Consider the following 10,219-nt stretch of genomic DNA (forward strand, 5'->3'; position numbering starts at 1 on the left):
CACTAGTATTCTGGGTGTGATTTACTTACAGTTGTGGAGCGAGTTACCGTAATCGTTTGGTCTTCTTTCTTCAAAGTAACCTCTATTCCTTTTGTCAAAGTGCACTTAGGCTGATTCAATTACTTTAGATTTAGAACCACACTTTGACGGAATACGTTATTCTTCTTTGTCTCCTTTTCTACTGTTAGTCTTACTCTAACATATTAAACGTTTGGCCTATCACTTCTACGGTAGTTAATTTCACGCCGAATTTTTCCTTGGCCGTAACTGTACTCCCTTATGCCTGTACTCTGCCTGCTATTTCCGCTCGTCTCACACTATTTATATCTCTATCACTTAATCGTCTGCCCGAATTCTAGAAATATCTATATTCTCGACGTCAATATGTTGCACGCGACGTTCGATAGTCTCAACATCAATAAATTATAAACGTAATTTCCTACAATCGTCTGCTTTTAACTCTTGTTATAACAAAAAGTAAACAATAATAAAATATTCGCTCATAAAATAAATTAATCCATTATATCTAAACTAAACAGTTTTTTATATCATGACAAAAAGTAACGGAAATTTTCAATAAAAGTAAGTGAAACGTCAATCCTTAATGACACAGGAACATAATAGTAATCAAACTTAAATATAAAAAACGACGAATTTGAATAAATGCTTTAAAAAATAAAGAGGGAGATTCCTCAAGGTTCAACTGAAAGAAAACGGCAAAAGATGGATAAGTAGATATGTATGGGGGATTGTGATTTAAATTTTAGTTTGTATCTTGATTTCGTTACGATGTCTACTAAGCGCAAATATCAAAACTTGACTGCAACAATACAATAATCCCCCCACTCAGTGGCTGATTTAAGGGAGGCAACTGGGGGAAGTTGCCCCCTTCGCCAATCTGACACAGGTCTGGGGCCCCTCTTTCCAAAGATGATGCGCTCCTTTTTAATGATCATGCCGCCTATATGCTCTTTTTTCTTATGGAAAAAAATGGTTTATTATTGTTTATAAAAACGCGGCATACGGGTTTCAATAACTTGAGTTCCGTTTATGCTGGATTTTTACGGCAAATTATCGGATGTCCAGGCAACCTAGCAATCCATATCGAATGAATTACACAAGCGATATCATATGTAAAGCCTGTAAAAGCCATGTTCTTTGGGCGTCCTCTATGTGCAGCTATTGCGAGATTTTGAACCGCGACCTTGGGATGGGGTTCTACGGTACCAATGGCGGAACGGGTCATTATGGAATAGGATGATTAGGAACCGAAAAATTAAATTGTGGTGGTGAAGTAGACAAACATGCAGATTCTAAAGTGAGTAAAAATATCTGCAGATGAACCTTTCGTGTAAGTCAATTAATAAGTTTACGCACGGAATAAGCCGATTAAGCCGCTCTACTGCTGAAAGATACAACGATAGGCATCGGGCTAACATGCGATAAATATGTTTTTGTACATAGTGACAGTGGCGCCACCAATACAAACTGTTCCCCCATTTACATTTGCTCACACTGTTGTACCGACATGTATCCGTTATGGAAGTAACTTGTGTGTGTGTGACTCGTGCCGCTTTTCCAGACGAAGATCCTTCTTCATTATGTGGCGTACTTTTACCTAGGGCATGTGGACATCCCTTGGCACTGGCCTTCGTGTACTTGGATTCTCACCTGTTACGAAATGCTGCACTTTTCCTACCACGGCTGGAGTAGGGCTTGTTGCAGATCACATCTGGATTGTCCTACTGTCCAATGTTGATATATATTTCTTTGTTTTCCAATGCCATTAAGTAAGGAATACCTCCGTACTGTAAACTTAAACATTTCAATCTGAACACATGACCTGAGCGTATGAACTTATTGATCAATGATGTCTATTACATACACTTCCTGAAAGCGACCAATTTTCGGTGCCATCGCACCACCTACGAAACGTTAAACAACGTCAAAACCACCGTTCCACCGCGACTTCATGTAAACGTCGTGTGTGAATTGATGATTTGCATATTCAAAATCGTTTTAATGCAACGTTTGTTTTGTTTGTTTTTTGAATTTCGCCCAAAGCTACACGAGGGCTATCTACGCTAGCCGTCCATAATTTAGCAGTGTAAGACTAGAGGGAAGGCAGCTAGTCATCACCATCCACCGCCAACTCTTGGGCTACTCTTTTACCAACGAATAGTGGGATTGATCGTCACATTATAACGCCTCCACGGCTGAAAGGGCGAGCATCTTGGGTGTGATGGGGATTCGAACACGCGACCCTCGGATTACCCTAACCACCTGGCCATGCCAGGCCTTTAATGCGACGTACTGAACTTTCTGTATCTGTTATCCGAACAGATAGAATATACATTGCAGCCGTGTATAACATTAGAGGAAATAATTATAAAAGATGGAAAAATAAATTCGTAGAATTGTTCTTTTTCATTATTATTTATGGGCAAGTGGAATAATCATATTACACATTTTTGAATAAAATATGTAAAGTTTTTTAGTATTATGGTAGAACATACGCTTTGAAAATCTTCATCAATCGTCAAGTCAAGGTACTCCGTTATATGACTGGTACTTACTACAAATGTTTTATCATATAAGCTATTTTTTACATACTGTACGTGGTAGATAGTTTGCTCTTTTTTTATAAGCATTTTGGATTTCACTTTCAGCTTTAACTCTAGTATCTCTTTTTCTCTGTTAGTTAGTCCGATCCTGTATGAGGACATAAAGTCAACTTTCCCCTAAAACAATATAAGCATCGCATAATTAATCTGACTCCACTTTTATCTGGAACTTTTTCAAAACATATTTGCTATACTGTTGTTATCTGTTATTAAAGGATTTCTAATGCATAACATTATAAAGTGGAGCAATTTTTTTAATTTTGTTTCTAAAAAGGTAGAAACATAGTAGCATACGATCTGCTTCACTAGATATTCATTAGCATAAAAATTTGGTTTAACCACAAACAATAAAATAAATTTAAGAAAAGCGCAGGGCTTTTACTATAATATTAAGATATATTTCTATAAGTCAGCCTCCAATTCTCTAACAGTTAAAGGAAAACTGTAATAACTGCTAGAACCATTACAAGGAAGCATTAGTAAATTATTTTACATGTGTATGTTCTATTTGCTTATACCTTCAACATGTCCACTTTCATAAAGCATTAATGCCCAAATGCGTTTGTCTTAATTCCAAATTATTCACTTTCATTTTCAACTAAAAATAAAACCTTCAGAATTAAATTTACTGTAATTCAACTTGTAGTAAAACTCAGTTTGGTATGTTTTGCTACATAATAAAACGTATCCAGTGTTGCTTTCAGCAACGTTTAAGTGCCGTGAACGCTCTGGAAGACATGGGTTAGTAACAGTTAAGAACTTGTGCGATTTCCAAATCAAATTAGACATTAATCTAGGATTTGGTTGACTTATTATGATATTTCTGTCGATTTTCGTAGAGACATAATCCATTACTGATTACTGTATTTATTTTATTTTTCATATACATTTATAAAAATTTGGGTCAATAGATCCCTGGATGAAACTCGAACTTTCCATCAAAGTTGGTCCATCATATTAGAAGTAAAATATTTTCTATAAGCGATAGGCATGTACTTAGTCATTATATAAACTTAAGAAATGAAATAATACAAACATTTTACTTTATTAGAAGTAAAAACAAGGCAGGTACAAATATATCATCTCTAACCTACATTCACTTTCGTCTTTCGAGTTTTAGACCAGATGCTGTCCATTTAAACCACATTTAAAATGAATTGTTTTATTTAATGGCAAAGATTACCGTCTCCGGGATAACGAAGGTTGCCAGGAACACAAAATACGATGCCTATTCTGGTTCACGACCCTGAAGACGAAAATCCTGATCCCCCACCATGCCTGGGTGACCTTCCAGGTGCGTTCGTTTTAGCCCTTCCTTGGTAGGAAGCCTGGTCTAACTGCCAAGCTTGGTTTTGCTCGCTCAATCCAAAACTGTGGTAGGAATTTGCGAATAATAAAAAAAAAAATTCACAAACAGACGACGTGAACTGATATAGAACTAGCAAAAATATTCGCGGTCCCTAGTGTTCAAAGGCCCTCTCACGAGTCACAGAGACCCCATTATACCAATTAAACTTTTCCATTATCCCCAATTATTTCTATAGCTTTTCCAAAGAAAGAACACATAGTGAAATAAAACCTCTAAGGGGCGTGTGCACAATTTCAAAAATGGCGCCTCTGGGATCCTGAAGAGGGGGCAAGAAACATAAACTCCGATACCAGATTCGAGTTCAATGACCCTGCAAACCTAATCCTAGACCCCATCATGTCTGGATGCTCCCCTGGGGACATCTAGCCCTCCTTGGTACATCCTTAGTAGGGGGTTACGACATATAGATGAGGATATCCACTAGGCCATCCCGAGCTCACCTGCAAAGACTGGTCTTGCTAGGTCCAAAACTGTGGAAGGAGTTCGGTGACAAACATACTTACATATAAAGATGAAAATCACACCCAACGTGAATTAATATAGAAGAGTGTTGTCCGTCGTAAGATATGGAATAACCTGAATTACGTCTTCCTAAAGTCAAAATCTAAACCTTAACTCTTTTAATGAACACGCCAATGCAACCATCTAAATTATATTCATGTTTAGAGATTGTTAAAAACAAATTACGAACGTTAAATAGATATATTATATGCCTATTAGTGGAGGTATAGATCGTCACATAAATGAGGGAGTGACCTGTAATGTTTCATGGAGGGTACTTTATAATAACAACAATTTTTGTTCTGAGAACTTATTTTATGTGCTATTGCCTTTTGAGAACACATGTTTATTAAAATTTGATCGATTAATATTCAGGTGGGCTTGGCATGGCCCGGTGGTTAGAGCGCTTAACTCGCAATCTGCGGGTCACGAGTTCGAATCCTGTTACGGAAAATGCTCGCCCTTTCAGCCGTGGGAGTATTATAATGTGACGATCAATCGCACTTTTCGTTAGTAAAAGAGTAGCCCAAGAGTTAGCGGTGGGTGGTGTTGACTTGCTTTCTTCTAGTCTATCACTTCAATACTAGAGATAGCAAGCGCAGATAGCCCCCGAGTAGTTTTGCGAGGAACTCCAAAAAACAAACAAAAAAATAAATATTTAAGTAATTTGAACTTTTTTTCAGAGATATACAGGGAAAAACCATACAATATACAGCTTTGTCAGCTGGTACAGATCTAAAACATATCCGCAACACATTTGTGAAAAAACAAACGAAAGAAAAGGATGAAATGAACACCAGTGAATCCATATAATGGTTTTTGAAGCTTAGAAAATGCCAACATTTAACAAAAGTAACCTTTTTTTAGACCATCAAAGTACATAGTATCCAAATGAAGTCTTTCAAATGAGAATCCTTTTGTAAATTGCATGACTAAATGGCAATGATACAAAAACAATGATTTTTAAGGCAGAAAGATTATTACACAATCAAACCAAATAACTTTGTAACGAGACATGGTACACGAAAGATACATTTTTTATTATGCACGTTTTCTAAGAGAAAAACAACAACAAAAATCAAAACTGCATGTCTCATTGAAAACACGTTTGCTACAGTGTCATTATAAGAACAGCGAGTATAGTGATTCATATAGATAAACCTATTATTTTGTAATTTTTCATCAACATGTTCGTTTCGTCTTCGTTTTTTCCTGGCAGTTATTTAGATTTAAAAATAATTATTTCCGAAGAAATAATTACTAATCTGGGCTGCTCAAAGATTAAACAATCCTCCTTCATCCCGCTCGTGGTCTACGAATATGGGCTTAACTTGAGAAATTAAAAAATTAATGCAGACGAGGTATGTAATTTTAAAAAGGTAAACGAGAGAGTAACTGTAGACAATAAAAAGTGAAGAGCAAAGTAAACTAACTAAACTAAACTAAACGGCCGATATCGGACAGATGGTCCATCAGAGCGGCGGGGATCTAAAAATCCTATGCCGAGAATTTAATGTGGGGGACACGGGAGTACCCCGAGAAAACCCACTTTCACTGGCAACGACTGGTTCGTTACCAGTGCCCAGTTAATGAGAAGAAGTAAGTAGGGAAGGCAAAGTGAAGTCCGGTACTGGGGGTTGATTAGTCTTTGAAACTGCCAACATGTTCGTACATCTTGTTATTTCTTAAATATTTGCCCGGCCATTTAACAAACAAGATCGTTCTCATTACTTTATATATATCATAAATATTGGAATTAGTATTTTGTATATTATGTATTCGCCGCTTGTATTTGTTAGCTTGTTTGTCTGTTATTAAGCACAAAATTACACAATGGGCTATATGTTCTGTGCCCACCAAAAGTATTGAAAACCGGTTTTTAGTGTTATAAGCTTCCTAACTTACCGCTGGGAGGTTTTGTGTCTTTGTGTTGTTCATCGTAGTTAATAAATAGTATTGAATTATATTTGACGTATTTACAAGTTCAGTTCTGGGACCCTATACAAAATTTGATACGTGCGCCCAAGTCCTTAGTTAATCCCTGATTATCAAATATTATTTTTGTACTGACACATCATTGGTGGTGTTCTAATGAACTTATGCAACTAATCTACTATAGTTTCTTTCAACACGAACAACTATAAGCAGAATACCAAGACGTCTACTTAAAAAACGTACATCTATATGAGTGTAATGGGGAAATACGAAAATTGGGTTTATTGGACTTCTCAGAAAAGAACACGGAAAAAACAGTCAACAAGAAGACAGAAATGAAATTGAGTTCCGCATCTTTTATTATTTCTCTCCTTTTTTTACATCCTTTCTAAATATCTTGAAGCTCTACATATATATAAGCAGCTCCATGTTCAGCTAAGTATTTTCATCAATACTAGCGAATAAACTGGTAATTCGACTAGTGGAAACTTAAAAAAAAAGAAAGATAAAAACTTCTCTAGAACATTAGCTTTAATTATCAATTGATTTTTCCAAACAAAATGAATTACTATTGCTTTAAGAAAACATACTAAATATTCATTACATATACCAAATTGAAGTCCCTTATTATTCTTTAACGATTCATTGTCACATGATTTATCATATAATCCCAATGCATTACATTTAAAGCACCCGTATAATCTTATTTAATTTACCACATGGGGTACTAGTTTGAGGAAGTTAATACATTAAGTGACCTTCACATACTTGGAAAGTTTTGAACAAGCAAAGCACAACGTACGAGCTAACATTCAAATTGATAGTTGTGCAATGAAAGTACAAAAATACCTCAATTTTAAAATGTGATTGTTTGACAAAGAATAATACTAAAATTTGTAAATACACATAACAGAGTGCCGTGCTACAGCCGTTCTAATTAATTTCTATCATTGAGAGGATTCTTTTTTATTGTATAGTAAAGATAACGCAAAATCCAGTCCACTTAATGAAAAGAAAAGCATCTTATTTCTTTTCACGAGTTCTGCAAACTCATCGAGCAATAAGCTCAACTTATAAGTAAAACTAAACTGTCACATACCTTATAAATATCCTCTCCTAACTGAATAACTCACTTGCTAACCCAGTAATCGATCAACAACTGTAGTACAGGATGGTACTATTTGAAATTATTGTGTTTTCAGTTTAGATGCATAGGTTCTCTCAAGTAACAATTTATATTTCCCTGTTCTGAGAGCATACAAGATGTGACTTCACTAAATGACAATTATACAACTGTTTTTACAGGGAAGATAGCAAGTGACATCAAGAAATAGAAAGCTATCTTTTCTGCCAGTAAACTGAATAAGGATCAAAGGCAGCTGCACCCTAGAACCCAACTCTCACAAGACACAGATTTTGAATGCTAGGTGTGTTTTGTGTGCAAACTTAGACTTGTTTATACAGTTTGTTATTGTCTTTAAAGCCAAATTTGCTCCTTTAAGAGATATTTTAGAGATTTTTATGTTGATTTAATGATATTTATTTTTAGATGAAGATAAGGCATTGTGGTACAGGACTGTACCATGTATTACATCTCCCTTAGCTAATATGTAAATATGTGTTTTTCATAGTTCTCACAGTAAGGTGTTCAAATGAGTTACTCAGTTTTCCTTTTTCTAGTACACATTGTACATTGCATATCTATTCACTAACTGTCTATTACCTGTTTTCTCTTACAAGAAAGATACCTTGCAATGTTGTGAGAGAAACATTGTTTTCTTGTTGGGAATTGGACAATAGCTAGGACCTGCAACGCCCTTTGCACCTGGTACGCTGTGAATGCACAAACCACTCACAGAATGTGGAGCCAATGTAATATGAGTGTTTTTGTATTTAAAGCCAGGTTTCTCTGAGTAACCAGATTGTTGTAAGCAAATTTTAATGAAGTTCTCTTTTACGATTTTAAACTCTAATTTGAAAAGCTTTCGAGGAGTTTTGAATATTTAAATTTAACTTTTGTGTTTTAAGGTTTACCCTCAGTGAATATTATTTAGAATAATTTTAGATTGTTGTAGAGTTAAGCTTTTGAGGAAGTTAGGGTTTGACTTATACTATTAGTTTAAACATTTGCATTTGTTCTATTTTCACTTGGTTTTAGTGTAACCAACGAGGTGGAGAATATTGAATTGGTAAAATTAACAGTTAAAAGTTTTTGTTTATATTTTTGTCTTATCAGTTCAATGTGATACTAGATACATTTACGCTTGTGTTTTTTCGTATTGTATAATGTTTTGTTTCAGTATATAATAAACATTTTTGTTTCAACTATACATTTGTGTACTGTCTCTTTCCGTGATACAAAATTAGTCAAAGTTCAGAAAGAAACACTTTAAGACTTGGTATCCTTGAATATCCAGTTAATGAGCCCTAATTGACTACTCTAAAATAAAACAATGAGCGTGAAAATACTCAAAGTAGAAAGATAGGTGAAATTTTGATGCCATGATCAAGGAATATCATAGTTGCAGAATTATGTACTATCCCTGAGTAGGTGAATAGCCAGACTCGACACTCTAGTGAGTACTGTAAGTCTGTTTTCGTCTAGCAATGTTTTTTCTGTGCAAAAACAGACTTGGGAATAAGGTATACGAGTTGGAACAGACCAAGCTGGAAGCCAAGGCAGGGCATTAAGATCTGGGAACCCTCCTACAGAACTTGGACTATTGCTGATGTAATATAGGCCCCCTGACAGCTATCACACTGGATCCATGAACTCAAAAGGAGGAACAAGCCCAAAAGGATGGATGAGGCTCTCTCCCTGAGGTTGAGCCTCGATAGTAGAATGACCGAGAATTATTGGGGTGGCAGGCAGGTTAGGGTGTCCAAGACTGAGTGCAGACCAGGTGGAATCATTAGGTATAATCATACATCAAAATTCAAGTAGTTTCTATGTTTTCTTTAGTTCTTTATTACTTAATTTAAAATGATCAGTTTTTTTAAAAAATACTGGTATTCATAGCTACGACAGCTTTAGGACCACACACATATTTGAGTCACAACCATATATACATATTATAACTTTATAAAATTTGCATCCAGTGACTTAAATGTTACAAAACATTGCTACCTGTGTCCTAGCTTCTAGCCTACCAACTGTATTTAATTCATATAATATATTCACAAGAATGTTTTTCAACTGATTCCATGCGATATTTTTGTTAAGAGTTACTATTTTCTTTTCTTTTTTTGTACTTGTCATAACAGTACATCATGCTCTTATATACAGTTAGTGACTGTTACAACGATATTCAGAATAATATATATACCAATTCCACATCCTTTGTGGATACAGCCTACAGGAAAGTTGGGCATGTAGTGTGCATAAATAGCTTGGCAATTGTTTTTTTTATTATTGATTAAGAGAGTTTTGAAACGTTTATATGAAAACATAAGTATGGTACACTGTTTAACAAAAGACTGTAATAGGTTATATCAGACTAGCAGAGTAGCCGGCGTTACTCCGATGAAAACGGCTTTAAGTATCCTAAGTTGTTTTGATTAAATCAACCATATTAATCGCGATTTTTTGCAAAAAATCAAAATTATTTCTTTACCTAACTAAATATTTTGATTAAAATCAATAAATATAACAATGTCCGAAAAAACAAATTTGCTAAAACTATTTTAATCAAAGCAAAACCGGGTACATTGCTCTTGCTTCTTGCATATACTTTGCAAGACATTTCAAGTTTCCAAAAGAAACTTCCCTACCCTTTGGTGTCCTGATTTC

This window comes from Limulus polyphemus, unplaced genomic scaffold (assembly GCF_000517525.1).
Source record: "Limulus polyphemus unplaced genomic scaffold, Limulus_polyphemus-2.1.2 Scaffold3002, whole genome shotgun sequence".
Classification (NCBI taxonomy): Eukaryota; Metazoa; Arthropoda; class Merostomata; order Xiphosura; family Limulidae; genus Limulus; species Limulus polyphemus.